The 19,396-nt window shown below is 47.0% G+C and overlaps 1 pseudogene; it reads right to left on the minus strand.

Moving 5' to 3' along the window:
• Window positions 1-17,697, minus strand: part of LOC147112669 (uncharacterized) — a 29,960-nt pseudogene extending 12,263 nt beyond the window's left edge.
• Between the last annotated feature and the right edge of the window lie 1,699 nt (window positions 17,698-19,396).

The raw sequence follows: 19,396 nt of genomic DNA on the forward strand, positions 1-19,396 counted from the left end.
ACTAGTGCAGCACACGTTTAATACAGCACACTTTGCTTACTACAGCACCTTTGCTTAGTACAACACTCTTTTACTTAAATACAGCACTTTTAACTAGTGCAGCACTCTTTTACTTAATAGGGGAGGAGAAAACGGACACAACGAGGGAAAATTGACTAAGATTCCCCTTAATTCCCACCCCTAATACCTATCTAGGTTGCCTTGTGATGGGCCAGAAAAGCTATGCTCATCAGAGAACACCTACTCCATGCCCTTGCGGTCATAGATTCTTCACCACCCCAAAATGGAGATACCCCAGTGTTTAAAAGTAACTGCTGGTATTCCATTCCTTTGGGCAGGCTGTCGAGTTGTTCTTCCTTGCAGGCAGAGCACGGAGGCGAGGCGGCAGAGAGAGAGAGAGATGGCTTCCTGAGAAGCTATCTTTATACCCCATTTGGAGCCAAAATCTTCACGCCCAAATCCGGATGTATCTGGGCTATACAAAAGGGAATCGATCTGTCCCCATTCATTGTGATGGGTTTTTGAATGTATCCCCATTCATTGACTGGTTTGAATAAAGCTGTCTCAGTTTGAAAAAAACATGTCTGTTTCCTTAAGTGCTGACCACACAGCCCTTGGATGTTAGTGTAAACAAAGTCCAATTGTCCTGCAGTCACGCCCAACCGCAATTGATTGACAGTCTCAAGTACTTAATCTCTTAAGTCAACATTGTAGAGCGTTCGTGTGAACAAGGTTCTTTGTTCATGTTGACAGTCTCAAGTACTTAACCTCTTGAGTCAACATTGTAGCTTTGTTCATGTAAACAGAGTTCTTTGATTGACAGTTTGAATACCTCATTACTTCAGAGGCTGTTTTTTTTTAATCCTTTGTCAGCCACCTTTGATTTTCTTTTCCACATGCACAAAGGCTGTGTTGTGTCTTATTGCCACGAGGCCGGACAGACATCTTTGATTTTTCTTTTCACATACACACACAGGCTGCCCTTTTCTTCTGCCATGAGGTCTGGTGGCCATTTTGATGCCCTGGATTTTTAAAGGTATATGCTACCCAGGTTTTCTTTAATCAAAATATAATCTTCGGGGCTGTAGAGATTTTCAAAATTCTTGCGAAACCCTACAGTCCCCCATCGGGTACTAAAACTTGCTTGTAGTATCCTGTCCAAAGGTGAGCAATAATTTCTGACCCCCCACAAACAACCTTCCCTTCTACTTATCTATATCTATCTTTGATCTGCGACACCTCCATCTCCCTTACCCAGAGAGAATCGTTGTACTCGGCAGGCATCTATCGACAGAAAAACAAGATTAGTTAAATAACCAATACACAGAGGGGGTCCAATGCCCCTGCACCACTTGTATTCACAATATTTCAAGCATGGAGGGGACCAATGCCTCTGCACCACTTGTGACATAGTTTTAACATGATACAACATCTTCAATGGGATTACCACCAAACCAAAACATATCTGTTAAAAATACAAATGGGAGAAAATGAGCTTCCCCCTTTTTTTTTAACTGGTGCAATTGCCTGACACATTATTAAATGGCACCATCCTTCAGCCATAAATAATTTTCAAACTTTTACAATCTGTAAACGCAACAATTCATAGGCATATGCAAATTGTTCAATTAATCTCTAAACAAGTAGTACAATCTTACAGTTAAGAACTAAGTTCACACATTATTTCCTTTGGAGTTGGGACCAATACATAATACAAGATATAAAATAATTAACAAGCTTTTTGTAAATGCTTAATCTTGATCGAATTTCCAATAACATTTTAAATGTTGTGGGCATCTGCCTCCTGCAAACCCCTTCCTTCATGGGCTAGGGGTGCTTCCTTTCCCGAACACCCAAAAACACGATGGTCCTCTGTACCTTCCGGAACTCTGAAAAAGACTAAATAAAAAAACATCTAGCCAGGTCCGTTGGCTCGGGGGAGTGTGATCAGGTCCCGCGACCTCGACTCACATAGACACTCTGGAACGGTTCCATATTTAAAACTTATGCTCTAATAATTAACATTACTGATATGCAATATAAAATTTAAAATTAACACATTCTAACCTTAATCCTTTATACACATTACTTGAACAAAGCTCTATACAAGCGCCGCCCGTCTCCGGGCAGCCAGCCTAATCTCTGTTTGGGCTGCCACAGGCTTCTCCCTGTGGTGTGGCTGGACTGATTCCAACTTCTTGTCCCTCGCAGCTTATGGCTGCTGGTTGGGGACTTCTGCCTTTTGGCTTCTCCCTGACTCGGGAGACCGCCCTATTCCACTGGAAGGTGGAGGACCATACTTTCTTGGGCTGGGGTACCCGAAGAGATCTCCGAGGGAGTGTCGCTGGTGGGGCTACCCCGGCGAGCAGACCCTTAGCTCAGGTCACATGCCTTGCTGGCTGGGGATCTCCTCCTTTGGGTCCCTCCCTTCCCAAACCTGGGCTGGGGACAGGCAATCCCTTGCCACCAGCTGCCAGTGGCTGAGAGCCTTCCCCTTCAGGTCTAAAACCTGGTTCAGGCTCCTCCCCGGAGTCCCACAAGAGAGGGGGAATTGCTTGGGCCAAGTGCTAGGGAACTTCTCCTCTCACACACGCGACTGCGCCTGCATGTGCAGTCTGTGTGAGCGTACACGCTGCACCTGAGGATTTCTAGTCTCAGGTTCAATCCCAGCTGCCTGTTTCCCTGCCCTCAGCTTAAACAACCCGCATTGTTTAATATAACTGGCAGCCTGCCAGTAATCCTGTTCTAATTCCTTTTCCCTTACCAGGGCGGCCTTTAAGGCAGAATCTTGGGCTTGGACCTGCATTTGGTCCAGGGCCAAAGCTATCCCCTGTGTGCCTCCCCTGTCCCAGATTGTTGCTACCGGACCTGCTCTACAGGGGTCCCAGTACACTCCTTCCCTGCCCCCCTGCTTAAACAGCTTGCACTGGTCATGAATGGCTCCTCCCCTAACACAAGCTACAGTGCCTGCCTGTGCAGCCTGTGAGCTTGTACCCGCTGTGGGCTGGGGATTTCTGACCTCAGGTTCACTCCTAGCTGCCTGTTTCCCTGTTGGTCCCATTAAGCTAAATGGGACCTCATTAGACCGGGGTGAATTGGTCAGGTCTTCCGAGTGGACCACCGTGCTGGAGGCTCCAGTGTCCACTGAATATCTCCCCTGCCCCGTCTTCACCCCCATCTTAACATAGGGCCTGCTCCCCTCAGCATTTTCGCGGGGACACAGGTCAACTGGTTGCGCTGGCTCTAGTCATTGCTGGGAGAGAGGTGGGGCAGACAGGGTCAAAGCACCAGTGGTGGCTGCTACTCTCCCCTGGCCAGTCAGAAGAGACCGTAGGGACTGTAAAAATGACTCAATCGCTGCGGGAGGGATGTCTGGCCCTGCCTTTTGGGCTGGGGCTGTGGGATCCTTTCCCTTGTTCCCCTTCCAGGGATTCTTACAGTCTTTTCTCCAGTGACCATCTTTCCCGCACCCATAACAATTTAACCTAGACTGGGAGGGACGGTTCCCCTCCTGGTGCCACTCTTTCTTACTCTGGCTCCCAGGTTTAACCTCATGGACTCTTCCCTTGGGTTGGGGCGTCTTGATACACCTCATGTTTCTGAAGGCTACTGTGAGCCGGTGGATCACTGCTTCTTCGGTGGTCTGGGGGTTTCGGGGGTCAAACCAAGCCACGACCTGGGCTTGGATCTGGGGTGGGCTGTTTGTCATGAGACAACGGAGCCAGTGAGTCAATTGGACTGGGTCCAGTGCTGCCCGCCCTTGCATTCTCGGGCACGCGCTCCGGTAGACTGGCCACAGCCTGTCTGCGAACGCCTGCGGGGACTCCCCTGGGAGCTGCACTGTTCTTTCTACCCAGGCGAATGGGCTACCATCATTGAGTCCCATGGCCTCCAATATCTCATTCTTCAGACCCCCATAATCCCTCTGCCCTCTTTTGCACTCGCCAGATAGGACCTGGAGGAGATCACCTGCCAGGGAAACAGCAGCATTTTTGCTTGCTCTGTGTCATCGCAGTAATTTACACAAGCTGCCTGCTCTATCTCCCTGAAGTGCAGAGAGGGGTCTCCCTTTTTAGTGAGCTTGGGGATGTGGCTAACCATGTCCCTGAGCTGGTGGGTGCAATACGGCACCAGAAACTGATTCTGGATGGCCCCTGGGTCATCTTCATCAACGGGCGGACCGTACCTCCGTTGTCAGAGGGGGTACACTGATCCTGGTCCCGGACTATCTAGCGGGGCCTGCTGTGTTTCCTCTACCACCTCATCCTCCACCCCCCTTTGCTGCCAGAGCTCCTGAAAGCTTGGAGCCGTGGGTGGCGGTCGTGGGACCTCTGATTCCTTGACCAGCCTTTTCCTGGGTGTTGCCTGTGGGATGGTTTTATTTGGGTTGCTGGTTAAATCTGACTGCCCCGCTTTCGGGCTGATCAGACATATCATCCCCTTTGCCCTCTTTAAAGCCATATTAAAGCTTTCTATCTCTTCCCTACAGGGACCATGATCTGCTTCCTCAAACCCTTGCTCGCAGGCCAGCTTGTACGCTGCTTTTACCTCCCTAACCTTTTCCTCCTGCTCTTTTATTTCTTGTATGAGGCGGGCGTTCTCCGCCAGCACCCTCATCTCATTGTTCTTGGCCTCTGCAACTAGGCACTTCAGGTACTCTGACTCGTGCCTCATGTGGCTTTTGCCCTCACTAAACTGGACCACCAGGCGCTCTATCTTGGCCTGGTATTCTTCAACCTCCCTTTCCCTATCCCAACTCTCTGCTCTAGATTACCTAAGCCTGCGGGTAACTTCCCCAAGCCTGCGGGCACCTAACCACAAACAGATCAGTGGGGTGACAAAAAGAAAACCAATAACTGCTGCTCTCTCCAGACCCAAACCACCGTCTGCTACATCGCATACTGTTGCCGATGGTCCTGCTGCGGTCGTCATTTTGTAGGAATTACTGGGGATGGGGTTATAACTGGGGTTATTGCCTCTGGCAAGTCAGAAGTATCTCAGCTACTCCAGAGCCCCATGCGGTTTCGAATCGCTCCCCTTTCCTGGTTCTGAACACTGGACTTATTCAGCAGCGATGTAGACAAAACGAGACTTGTGGTTGGGTGCAAAACAGACCAGTATTTATTGAAATAAAAGAAATAAATTGAAAACAATCAATACAGCACTCCTATGCTTAATACAGCACTTTTACTTAACACAGTACACTGATTGTCTAGTACAGCACTCTTTTGCTGAGTGCAACACTCTTTTACTTAAATACAGCACTTTTAACTAGTGCAGCACACTTTAATACAGTACACTTTGCTTACTACAGCACCTTTGCTTAGTACAACACTCTTTTACTTAAATACAGCACTTTTAACTAGTGCAGCACTCTTTTACTTAATAGGGGAGGAGAAAACGGACACAACGAGGGAAAATTGACTAAAATTACAATTTAACAAAAATTCCACTTAATTCCCACACCTAATACTTATCTAGGTTGCCTTGTGATGGGCCAGAAAATCTATGCTCACCAGAGAACGCCTGCTCCGTGCCCTTGCGGTCTTAGATTCTTCACCACCCCGAAATGGAGATATCCCAGTGTTTAAAAGTAACTGCTGGTATTCCACTCCTTTGGGCGGGCTGTCAAGTTGTACTTCCTTGCAGGCAGAGCACGGAGGTGAGGCGGGAGAGAGAGAGAGATGACTTCCTGAGCAGCTATCTTTATACCCCATTTGGAGCCGAAATCTTCGTGCCCTAATCCGGATGTATCTGGGCTATACAAAAGGGAATCGATCTGTCCCCATTGACTGTGATGGGTTTTTGAATGTATCCCCATTCATTGACTGGTTTGAATAAAGCTGTCTCAGTTTGAAAAAAAAGTCTGTTTCCTTAAGTGCTGAGTAAACAGGCCTTGGATGTTAGTGTAAACAGATCCAATTGTCCTGCGGTCATGCCCAACCGCAATTGATTGGCAGTCTCAAGTACTTAATCTCTTTAATCAACATTGTAGAGCGTTCGTGTAAACAAGGTTCTTTGTTCATGTTGACAGTCTCAAGTATTTAATCTCTTGAGTCAACATTGTAGCTTTGTTCGTGTAAACAGAGTTCTTTGATTGAGAGTTTGAATACCTCATTACTTCAGAGGCTGTTTTAAAAAAAAATCCTTTGCAGTCACACAAGCAGGCTGTCCTTTTGTCTCCTGCCACGAGGCCTGACAGCCATCTTTGATTTTACTTTTCACATACACAGGCTGTGTTGTGTCTTTTGCCATGATGTCGGACAGCCATCTTTGATTTTCCTTTCCACAGACACACAGGCTGCCCTTTCAAGTCCTTTTTGTCAGCCCGTGCTTGAAGAGATATAGGCAGACTGCCTTTTGTCTTCTGCCACGAGGTCTGACAGCCATTTTGATGCCCTGGATTTTTAAAGGTATATTCTACCCAGGTTTTCTTTAATCAAAATATAATCTTCGGGGTTGTAGAGATTTTCAAAATTCTTGCGAAACCCTATAGTTCCCTGCCTGTGAGAATTCTGCAGTGTGATTGGCTGCTTAAACATCTTGCTGACATCACAGCAGCTCGCACTATGGGATTCCCACTATACTACATTGATTTCAGCTGCATGTTGGAAAATCCGAACTTCTCCCCGTATAGATCGCGAGATCTTTGTGGGAAGCTTAAACCAGGGCCAGCGGTGGACACTTCTTCCTCGCTGCTGACTGAACATTACAGGCCATTGTGACACCAGAGTTGATAAACCTATGACTATAATAAAACTAAGATAGTAAGATTGACTGTTGATCCTCACTGGTTTTTTACTTGTTTGGTTTTATATCAGTATCATTATGTGAGAACAAGGATTTCTACTTTCAAACATTTTTAGCACAAACAAAGGCCGAGAGTTTCCGCTCTATTGCGCTGGTTTTTTTGGCACAATTCGACCGAAATCAGAGTAAACAGCACAAAAGATCGCAGAATTTTATATGTATAAATCCTGCTTTTTGTGGACAGGACATACCTGGGCAGTTTTTCACTTTGCCGGGTAGATGCCACTGTTGTAGCTGTACTGGAACAGCTTGGCTAGAAATGCGGCTAGTTCTGGTGCAAGTCTTCAGCACGACAGCCAGGATGTTGTCGGGGCCCATAGCCTTTGCTATATCCCATGCACTCAGCCGTTTCTTGATATCACGAGGAGCGAATCGAATTGGCTGAAGACTGGTTTCTATGATGGTGTGGATGTCAGGAGGAGGCCAATATGGATCATCCAATCGGCACTTCTGGCTGAAGATGGTTGCAAACGTTTCAGCCTTGTATTTTGCACTCGTATGCTGGGCTCCACCGTCACTGAGGATGGGGATACTCATGAGCCTCCAACTCCCGTTAGTTGTTTAATTGTCCACCACCATTCACGACTGGATGTGGCAGGACTGCAGAGCTTTGATCTGATCTGTTGATTGTTAGATCTGTCTATAGCATGCTGCTTTCACTGTTTAGCATGCATGTCATCCTGTGTTGCAGCTTCTCCAGGTTGGCACCTCATTTTTAGATACGCCTGGTGCTGCTCCTGGCATGCTTTTCTGCACTCCTCATTTAACCAGTGTTGGTCCCCTGGCTTGATGGTAATGGTAGAGTGAGGGATATGCCAGGCCATGAGGTTACAGATTGTGGTGGACTACAATTCTGCTGCTGCTGATGGCCCACAGTGCTGATGGGCCCCCAGCTGTTCACAATTTACATTAATGACCTGGATCAGGGAGTCGGATGCAGCATTTCCAAATTTGCAGATGACACTAAACTAGGAGGGGGGGTGGGCTCAGAGGAAGAGACCAGGAAGCTCCAGAGCGATTTGGACAGACTGGGCGATTGGGCGGATAAATGGCAGATGCACTATAATGTGGACAAGTGCGAAGTTATCCACCTTGGGTGCAGGAACGGGAGGGCAAATTATTATTTAAATGGCAATAGATTGGGAGAGGGGGAAGTACAGAGAGACCTGGGTGTTCTTGTACACCAGTCACTGAAGGCGAGCATGCAGGTGCAACAGGCGGTCAAGAAGGCAAACGGTATGCTGGCCTTCATAGCAAAAGGGTTAGAATACAGGAACAGGGATACCTTGCTGCAGCTGTACAGGGCACTGGTGAGACCACACCTCGAGTACTGTGTACAGTTTTGGTCGCCTCATCTGAGGAAGGATGTTCTTGCCATGGAGGGGGTGCAGCGGCGATTCACCAGGCTGATACCAGGAATGGCGGGAATGACCTATGAGGAGAGACTATGTAGTTTAGGGATGTACACACTGGAGTTTAGAAGATTGAGAGGGGACCTCATAGAAGTGTATAAAATTCTGACAGGTCTAGACAGACTGGATGCAGAAGGAATGTTTCCCTTGGCGGGTGAGAACAGAACTAGAGGACATAATTTAAGGATAAGGGCTAAACCATTTAGGACAGAGATGAGGGGGAATTTCTTCACTCAGAGAGTGGTGAACCTGTGGAACTCATTGCCACAGAGGGCAGTGTACGCCAGCTCATTAAATATATTTAAGAGGGAATTAGATATATTTCTACGGGCAAAAGGGGTTAAGGGTTACGGAGAGAAGGCGGGGACGGGATACTGAATTAAAGGATCAGCCATGATCTCATCGAATGGCGGAGCAGGCACGAAGGGCCGAATGGCCTACTCCTGCTCCTATCTTCTATGTATCTATGTACCTATCTTCTATGTGCACATGCAATGCCACAGGAGATAAACTAATTTATATATTTCAGCAGCAGAGGCCCCAAGAATGAATCATGGGCCACATTGCTGGTCAGCATGGTCCAATTAGAGCTCATACCATTAGAACTTGACCAAATGATTCCTGTTACTGTATATAATAAATTATTATTCAATTTAGATCCTCCTTCTCTATGTTGAAAGATTCACTTCAACCAAGCTTCCACTGTAACCCAATTCTATCTGGTTTTGAAGTCTTATGAAAATTTGAGTTCCACTTCCACTCCCCCTCTTCTGAGCTCAGTTTTCTTCCCTTACACTTCATCTCCTGAACATGTCAACTCATACTTGGATACAGTTCAAGGAGTACTGGCATCTTTCCAGTGCATCTCACCCAAGTGGTCATTCTTCATATATGAGTTCAGACAGTGTCTGTTGGCAGGTAATTCAACCAAATCAGGACAGATTAAATGTCAACAAATGACAATGTGGTTAAATAGAGAAGTGAGGAGTATTAGGGTAAACAGAAGGATTTCAAGAAATCTGGTAGGCAGGAGGATTGTATAAGTATAATTTTAAAAATGTTAAAAATAAGAAAATGCAAGAGAAACATTAAAAGAATAAAGGATTTCTTCAAATATATGTGCAGTAGAGAAGGGTGAAAGTATTGCTTCGTTTAAAACTGAAGCTGGAATCCAGAGACAAAGGAAGTGCAAATATTATTAAATAATTACTTACATCTGTCCTTATCCACCAAGAGGAGGGAGAGTTGTCTGTCAGATATCAGATTCCAGGAACAACAGAAGAGCTAAGTAGTGTGTAAGAATGATCGATGTGATATAAAAAATGTGTTGCTCTTAAAAGTTCTGGTACAGGCAACCAGTGGGTCCTAAAGGAAATGGGGATTGAAATGAGTGACATTTTTGTAAGTTGGCGAATTTGGGAGGAATTCCTGAGGTTTGAGAAGTGACGAATATAATTCCATTGTTTACAGAACAGACAATAGACATAATTGTAAACTAGAGGTTAATAAGATTATCATCAATTGTAGGGAGCATCTTTGAAATAATTTTGAAGGAGGTGAACACTTGGAAAAGTTTTATCTGTTAAAAGCAAAAAATTTTCTGGGATCCATGCAGGTGCGATTGGAGACTGGTCAGGTGGGAAATTTGAAATAACTTGCAGCGGTAGTGACCCAAACGGCAGAGGCGGGTGAGCTAATTTAAATCATTATTAGGTACTTGTCAGACCCTGAAGAGTCTTTTTAACCCTACCTTTGAAATTTCACTGGATGACTACGGGAATCATGCAGCTCCGTAACCATGCCTGTCAACCTGAGGCGGAAGTTGAGTGACCATTGATCCAGCTCATTAGTGCACAGCATGGAAAGTACAATAAAAACTTCCACCTGACAGCTGATCACTTTCCTCAGGCAGATGCTGTTGCTGACTGCATTCCCAGCACAGATTTAGCTTTCTAGAGTCTGCAAGTGTTTCCAGCTAAATCGTCACCCAGTGTCACCTCATTGGTAAAACCCATCACATTATTGACAGATTGCTTCTGTCATCTCTGCTTGACCTGCCATCTATTCCATCAGCATGGGTGCCGTTTATACTTTCTCACCTTGATCCTCAGATTCAGACCACAATGAGCACCAACACCAGCAGCACCAAGTACACCAGCAACACCAACAGCAACACCACCAACCTTCTCCTCAAACACCTGATGCTGCACAGGACAGAGGGCATCAGCGCAGGGCTGCACCGCGCCGGAGGCAGTACCCCAAACACAGGGTATATAGGCAGAGGATGAGCTTCCTCAACATGACTGAGCAGCAGTGCCAAAGGAGGCTCAGACTATTGCGCCAGGTTGTCGCAGACATCTGCACATTGCAGGAGCAAGACCTGTAGCCCAGAGGTGCAGGTGGACATGCCTTACCAGTGGCTGTCAAAGGCACCAGTGCCCTCAACTTCTTCGTCTCAGGCTCTTTCCAGGGATCTGCAGCAGACATTTGCAGCATCTCACAGTTGGCCGCCCACAGATGCATCACACAGGTCACCGATGCCCTGTTTGACAAGTAGGCCAATTATATCAACTTTGGCACTGATGAAGCCAGTGTTACTGAGTGGACACTCAGCTTTGCCGCTCTGGCTGGCTTTCCACGGGTGCAGGGCATCATCAACTGCACATGTGTGGCCATCCAGGCATCCCATCATCACCCAGGAGTGTTTGTCAACCGCAAAGGCTTCCACTCCCTCAATGTGCAGCTGGTCTGCAACCATAGGAAGATCATCATGCATGTGTGCCAAATTCCCTGGCAGCTGCCACGACTCTTTCATCCTGCACCAGTCCAATCTCCCTGCTCCTCCAGCTGGCTGCTTGGAGAAAAGAGCTATCCAATGAAGACGTGGCTCATGACACTCTTGAGGAGGCTAAGTACTGAGGCCCAGGAGAGATATAATGAAAGCCACATTTCCACCAGATGTGTCCTAGAGCAGACAATAGGCATGCTGAAAATGCACTTCAGAGGCCTTGACAGATCTGTAGGAGCCCCTCAGTTTGCACAAGCCAGGGTCTCCAGAATCGTCCAGGTCTACTACGCCCTGCACAACATAGCGCAGCAGCGAGGATTAGTGCTGCATGAGGAGCAAGGCCCTGAGAAAACAGCCTCTTCAGAGGAGGAGAAGGAGCAGGAGGAGCAACAGCTGGAAGACAAGGAGGAGCAGGAGGAACCTGCGGTCCAGATCCCACCAGCACCCGAGCACATTGTTGCCCGGGAGGCCGGGGATGAGATCACTATGGCCAGATTTACGTAACTTTATGCATTACACCCATATGGCTGCCACATGCTGCGTCAGGTTGGCACCACCCCACAGCAACACCATAAAGCATCTCTACAATGACCAAGCCATTCCTTTCACACTGACCACCATTGCTGGAGGTAACGTTACATTTCACCATTCACTCCAACCCACTAAGCCACTTCCAAAGGTGCACACAAATTTGTCCATGGAAAGTAGTGAAAATAAAGATTTTTACGTGTGATATTACAGTAACGGAAACTTTACAGAATCATTTAACAAAACACCCAAATGGCTACCCTTGTGAATCTACTTAGGTTTCATCTTTCTCTTCCACGTGCTTCTATGAAGTGCTGCCCTTATGGCTTCACCAGAGGTAGAGGCACCTGCTCACTTCCCTGCTGTGACTGCTTAGACGCTTTTGGCAGACGTCCTCTGGGTTTTGGAGCCTGTGATGGCCCCGCCTGTAGTGTATGTACCTTTAAGAGCCCCAGTGTACTGTAATACCGGTAGTGACCACTCAGGCTACATAAGCCTGTATAGTGTCTTGTATCTTTTAGTTCACCTCCAGACTTTGTTCAGTAAACACCTGTTAAACCAACTCCTGCATTCCGTGTCTCCATTAACACACAGATACAACAGTGGCGACGAATTGGAAATGGACTTACCTGCAATTCGGCAGCACCTCAAGGAGATCGATTCCTCAGACGAAGGTCGAAGAAAAAAAAACGAAAAAAAAAACTGGTTTCACCAGCTAGCCGGGCTGGTGGCAGGTACTGCACTAATCCTTCCTGGGCGGCGGGCTGGGGCTCGATCGGGTGACTCTGCAGCAGGGCCAAGCAGCGAGTCGGAAGGCGGAGGCAAACAGAGACGGAGGGTGGAGCACTCGGGAGACAGCCGGCGCTGCAAAGCAGGTCGGCGTTCGGACCAAGCAGAGGGAGGGAAAAGTCCCAGAGAGCCCGGCGGGAACGAGTCTCCAACTATTAAAAATATCTGTGTAAATAAAAACCGCGGAGAACAGCGTTGTCAGCAGCGGTAGTGGTGGGAAAGCGCGGGAGGCGCCATTTTATCTCAGCAGGGAAGAAAGGAAAGCGCGGGAGGCGCCATTTTTGATTTTCAGGATGCCTAAGGCTGGCAATATTACTGCTTTCGATAGTGATATAGAGGATTGGACCACATATGTGGAAAGAGTGGAGGTATATTGCACAGCGAATGAAGTAGAGGATGATAAAAAGACATCGGTACTTCTAAATCTGATGGGCGCAAGGACATACGGGCTGTTACGAAGCTTAATCACTCCAGCCAAACCGATGGACAAGAATTTTAAGGAGATTGTTGATACCCTACAGGAGCACTTAAACCCAACACCGCTGCTGATAGCGGAACGATTCAAATACTTCAGGAGGAATCAGCACAAGAATGAAAGTAACGCTGATTACCTCACCGAATTAAGAAAGCTGTGAAAGCACTGCCAATTCGGGGCAGGACTGGCAGATTCTCTACGAGACAAATTCGTCTGCGGTCTCTTAAGTGAAGGAACACAGAAAAGGCTACTTTCTGAGAAAGATTTGACACTGGACAAGGCTTTCAGTGTGGCTGTATCATACGAAGCAGCAGCAAGAGGAGCTGCAGAGATACAGCAAAAGCCACAGGACTTCGGCACCCAGGAAATGACACGGAGTTTTGAGAGATGTTATCGCTGCGGCAGATCCACCCATGACCAGAGGGACTGCTGGTTCAAGGACAAAGCATGCAGGCAATGCGGAAAGATGGGACACATTGCACGTGTATGCCGATCTGGAAACAAAAAAGCCACTGACAGAAAAAAAATCAATAAGGAAAAGTACAGAAAGGTACAAATGATGACGGACAGTAGCTCCGAAGACCAGAAGAGCGATAGCAACTCTGGAAACAAGAGACTAAGCTGTCTCAAATTACATAATGTAATTGCCAAAGAAGATTACCAGACCATTTGGGTTACCCTCACGATAGCCGGGTCCCCAGTTAAAATGGAGCTAGATACAGGATCAGCTCTGACCATCATAAGTCGACGGGATTACGAGCGGCTATTTCCGCATATACCTTTGAAAGACACATCCATTATCTTGAAGACATATACGGGGCAGAAAGTATACCCCAGAGGGAAAATAAGGGTGCCTGTTGTATACAACGGCAAGGAAATACAGAAGTTGTATTTATACGTTCTACAAGATGGTGGTCCTCTGCTGTTGGGACGTGAATGGATCAGGAAGATAAGTTTAGACTGGCACTCCATTCAGGCACTGACGGTGACCAGTAAGAAAAAAAATGATAATGACGTTATACCTGAACGATTAAAAGACATCTTGGCCAACGCCAAAGAAATGTTTCAACAGGAACTAGGAACCTTGAAAGGCGTCACCGCCTCAATAAAAGTGGAAGATGCGGCAATTCCCAAGTTTTTTAAGGCAAGGCCGGTGCCATACGCAATTCGTCCAGCAGTCGAGGCAGAGCTGGAGAATTTGGAAAAGGCAGGCGTGTTATCCAAGGTAGATTGGAGCGAGTGGGTAACACCCATCGTCCCGGTCATGAAGAAAACGTTGAATAATGATAAATCTGAAGAACAGAGAAAAATTCGCATCTGTGGGGACTTCAAGGTGACTGTAAACCCGGTCCTTCGCACGGTACAGTATCCTCTTCCGAGGATAGAAGATATTTTCGCCTCACTATCCAGAGGGAAATGTTTCACCAAAATTGACTTGGCACAGGCATATCTGCAGATGGAGGTTGAGGAGGCCTCTAAAAGGTATCTCACGATAAATACACACAAAGGTCTGTACCAGTACAATCGACTGGTTTTCGGAGTAGCATCAGCTCCAGCTATCTGGCAAAGAGCTATGGAGCAAGTCCTGCAAGAGATTCCGGGGACTCAATGCTACCTAGACGACATCCTTGTAACAGGAGAAAATGACAATGAGCACCTTGCCAATTTGGAGCAGGTGCTCACTAGGCTAAGAGAACGGGCCCTACAAGCAAATCGCCCCAAGTGCAAATTTTTCCAGAAACAAATATCATATTGTGGCCATATAATTAATGAAGAAGGGTTGCATAAGTCACCTGAAAAAATTGAAGCGGTCATAAAAGCCCCAGCACCTGAAAATGTTTCACAATTAAGGTCGTTCCTGGGATTGATAAATTACTATCATAAATTTTTACCGAACTTGTCAACTGTTCTGCACCCTCTTTACGCACTGCTACAAATGGGAGTAATTTGGAAATGGAGCGAAGACTGTAAACGTGCCTTCCATAAATGCAAACGCTTGATCACGTCCAAGGAAGTGTTGGCTCATTACAACCCATCACTGCCAATCAGACTGGCGTGCGATGCATCCCCTTACGGCGTAGGAGCGGTATTATCGCATAGATTCCCTGATGGCTCGGAGCGGCCGATAGCTTTTGCGTCACGCTCATTGAACTCAGCTGAGCGTAACTATGCCCAGATCGACAGGGAAGCACTCAGCCTGGTATGGGGAGTGAAGAAGTTCAACCATTACCTACACGGACAAAAATTTACCTTGTTGACTGACCATCAACCACTCGTCTCCATATGAACCCTAAAAAGGGCATTCCCATTATGACAGCGCAAAGGCTACAGAGGTGGTCCCTTTTCCTAGGGGCAGACCAATATGACATAGAATACAAAGGATCAAAACAGCATGGGAATGCTGACGGTTTATCGCGCCTACCGTTGCCAACGGTAGAAGAGGCACCTACCGTAGACCCAGTGGAGATGTTCCACTCAACCATAGTGGAATGTCTACCAGTAACAAATTCTACCATTGAAAAGGAAATGAGAAATGACCCAACTCTCTCACAAGTCTACGATTTAACGGTGAAGGGATGGCCAGCACATGGCGAACCACTGTTGCCAGCATTCTCGCAAAGAAGAGAACAGCTGTCAGTGTGCCGAGGAACCTTGATGTGTGGATCCAGAGTGGTGATTCCACCCAAACTCCAGGATAAAGTGCTAAAGGAGCTTCACGAGGGGCATCTGGGTGGAGTGAAAATGAAGAACCTAGCCAGAGCATTTGTATGGTGGCCAGGTATCGATGGAGACATCGAAGAAATGACCAAGAGCTGCCTAGGATGCCAGAAGGTCCAAAACGCCCCACCACAAGCCCCTCTACATCCATGGGAGTGGCCCTCATCTCCATGGCAAAGGGTACATATCGACTTTGCTGGTCCATTTATGGACTCAATGTTCTTAATCACGGTTGATGCACACTCCAAGTGGCCGGAGGTAATAAAGATGTCCTCCAACACCACGGAAAAAACCATCACAGTATTAAGGACCATATTTGCCAGGAATGGGCTGCCTGAACAGATCTGTTCTGATAATGGACCGCAATTTGTGTCCGAAGAATTCAGGAAGTTCTTAAAAAACAATGGGGTTAAGCATTACACGTCCGCCCCATACCATCCCGCCACCAATGGATTAGCTGAAAGGTTTGTCCAGACCTTCAAGAAGGCCATAAAGGCCATGGGTAATGAAGACATAAATCTACAACATAAGGTAGATAACTTCTTGTTTGCGTACAAGAATGCAACACATGTGGTTACAAACCAAACTCCCGCCATGATGTTTTTCAATAGAAGACTAAGATGCCGGCTGGATTTGATCAAGCCAAACATCAGAAGGGACGTAGAGAACCGGCAATTTCAAGGCATGAATGAAAGGCCAACTAGAACCTTCCAGATAGGTCAACAAGTTTTGGTCCGGGACTACCGTACCAAGAAATGGCAGCCTGGAACTATTTGCACATGACTAGGACCACTGATGGACATTGGAGAAAGCATAATAAGGTGCCATGCTGACCAGATCATAGAGTCATCCGAAAAGGGACAACCTACACCACAACTCTATACGCCTAATGATGAAGCAGAGATACCATAGTATCTACCTCCGATCCGGTGATACTGGAACCAGATGAACCCGACACTGGCATTCAAGCTGAATCGACCTTGCCAAAAGAACCTACTACACCACCGAAAACTACTACACCACCGAGGCGTTATCCGGACCGAGTCAGGAAGCCTCCAGAGAGACTGACTTATAATTGATTAACTGCAGCAAATGTGTAGATTATTGTTCTTGTAAACATGTTAATTAATGATTACTTAAAATGTTATGTACTAATTATCTAAAAGGGGAGGAATTGTAGTGTATGTACCTTTAAGAGCCCCTGTGTACTGTAATACCGGTAGTGACCACTCGGGCTATATAAGCCTGTATCGTGTCTTGTATCTTTTAGTTCACCTCCAGACTTTGTTCAGTAAACACCTGTTAAACCAACTCCTGCATTCCGTGTCTCCATTAACACACGGATACAACACCGCCAAAGTCTGCTCCTCCTGCGATGGTGCAGCGGCAGACTCAGCCATCGCTTTCCAAGAAGGCATCTGGGGCTCTGACTGAGGGGGTGGCAATGGGGGAGAAGTGTGAATGCTTTGAGAGGGGCCCCCACTTGCATGTCCCCTCTCACCATCATTCCTCTCATGGGCCACCCGCACTTCCCTTATAGCAAGGAGCTGGAGAGCACCTTCCTGCACAGAAGTGGGGCCATGAGGACCCATGTCTATGTTGACATCCCTCCTAGAGAGGAGGTCTATGAGCCTCTGCCATGTATTCTCTGTAGAGACCATGTGCTCCTGTGAGTGGCGCATTAGCTGCTCCATGCAGGTGGCCATCCTATCCAGGGAAGAGCCTACAGTTGCCATTGCCTGTGATACAGTGGTGCTTATGTTGGAGATGGACTCCTCCATTCTCTGCACATTTGCAGACATCACGCTCGCAAAACCTGGCAAAGCCTCCTACATATCTTTCTGCACCTCCAGGATCGCTCTCTTTATGGATGGCCCCGGAGGCTCAGCGTCTGCATGCAGCTGAGCAGAGCTGGAAGAGTCCTGCGCCCTCCGGTGAGGAGTTACCACTGCTGTCCCTGTCTCCACCATCTGTTGTTGCTCACTTGTGAGTTGTGAGACACCAGATGACAACAATACTCTATCTCGCGTTGTACCCACAGAGGTGTGTTTATCTGCGCTGGTGCAGGGTGCGCTCATGTCTGGTGACAGTGCGCCCTCAGAGGCTGGAGGCTCCTCTGAGGAGTCGTCTTCCTCTTCCTCCTGGAATGTGGCAGTGTGCGGGCTCTTGATGGACATCTGGGAGAGTAAAGAGATGAGGTAGATATGTCATATGAAGAATGGGTAATAATACCATTATGCACATGATGAACATTCACTGGCTGCTGACACCAGTCCCCATATGAGTGATTGATGTATGCTATAGAAACATAGAAGATAGGAGCAGGAGTAGGCCATTCGGCCCCTCGAGCCTGTTCTGCCATTCAATGAGATCATGGCTCATCATCCAAATTCAGTACCCTATCCCTGCTTTCTCCCCATATCCCTTGATCCCTTTAGCCATAAGCAATATATCTAACACCTTCTTGAATATATTTAATGAAATGGCCTCAACTTCCTTCTGTGGTAAAGAATTCCACAGGTTCACCACTTTCTGGCTGAAGAAATTTCTCCTCATCTCTGTCCTAAATGGCTTACCCCTTATCCTTAGACTGTGACCCCTGGTTCTGGACTCCCCCGCCATTGGGAACATCCTTCCTGCATCTAGTCTGTCTAGTCCTGTTAGAATTTTATAAGTTTCAATGAGATCCCCTCTTATTCTTCTAAATTCTAGCGAATACAAGCCCAATCGACCCAATCTCTCTTCATACGTCATTCCTGCCATCCCAGGTACCAGTCTGGTGAATCTTCGCTGCACTCCCTCCATGGCAAGAACATCCTTCCTCAGATAAGGTGACCAAAACTGCACACAATACTCAAGGTGTGGTCTCACCAAGGTCCAGTACAACTGCAGCAAGACATCCTTGCTCCTGTACTCAAATCCTCTCGCTATGAAGGCCAACATACCATTTGCCTTCTTAACAGCCTGCTGCACCTGCATGCTTACCTTCAGCGACTGGTGCACAAGGACACCCAGGTCTCATTGCACTTCCCCTTTTCCCAATCTAGTGCTGTTAAGGTAATAATCTGCCTTCCTGTTTTTGCCACCAAAGTGGATAACCTCGCATTTATCCACATTATACTGCATCTGCATTGCATCTGCCCAATCACCCAACCTGTCCAAATCATACTGGAGTTTCTCTGCATCCTCTTCACAGCACACACGTCCACCCAGCTTTGTGTCATCTGCAAACTTGGAGATATTACATCTAGTTCCCTCACCTAGATCATTAATTTGTATTGTGAATAACTGGGGTCCTAGCACTGATCCTTGCGGTACCCCACTAGTCACTGCCTGCCACTCGGAAAAAGACCCATTTATTCCAACTCTTTGCTTCCTGTCTGCCAACCAGTTCTCTATCCAAGTCAGTACCTTACCCCCAATCCCATGTGCTTTAACTTTGCACGCTAATCTCTTATGCGGGACCTTATCGAAATCCTTCTGGAAGTCCAAATACACCAGATCCACTGGTTCTCCCTTATCTATTCTCCCAGTTACATCTTCAAAAATTTCCAGTAGATTAGTCAAGCAAGATTTGCCTTTTGTAAATCCATGTTGACTTTGTCCAATCCTGTTACTGCTTTCCTAGTGCTCTGCTATTACATCTTTTATAATGGACTCTAGCATTTTCCCCATTACCGATGTCAGGCTTACCAGCCTATAATTCCCCGTTTTCTCTCTACCACCTTTTTTAAATAGTGGGGTTACATTAGCTTCCCTCCAATCCATGGGAACTGTTTCAGAGTCTATAGAATTTTGGAAGATGACCAGCAATGCATCTAGTATTTCTAGGGCCATTTCGTTAAGTACCCTAGGATGTAGATTATCAGGCCCTGG

Source organism: Somniosus microcephalus, chromosome 9 (assembly GCF_052327205.1).
Source record: "Somniosus microcephalus isolate GS21.2 chromosome 9, FLI_Smic_1.0, whole genome shotgun sequence".
NCBI lineage: Eukaryota > Metazoa > Chordata > Chondrichthyes > Squaliformes > Somniosidae > Somniosus > Somniosus microcephalus.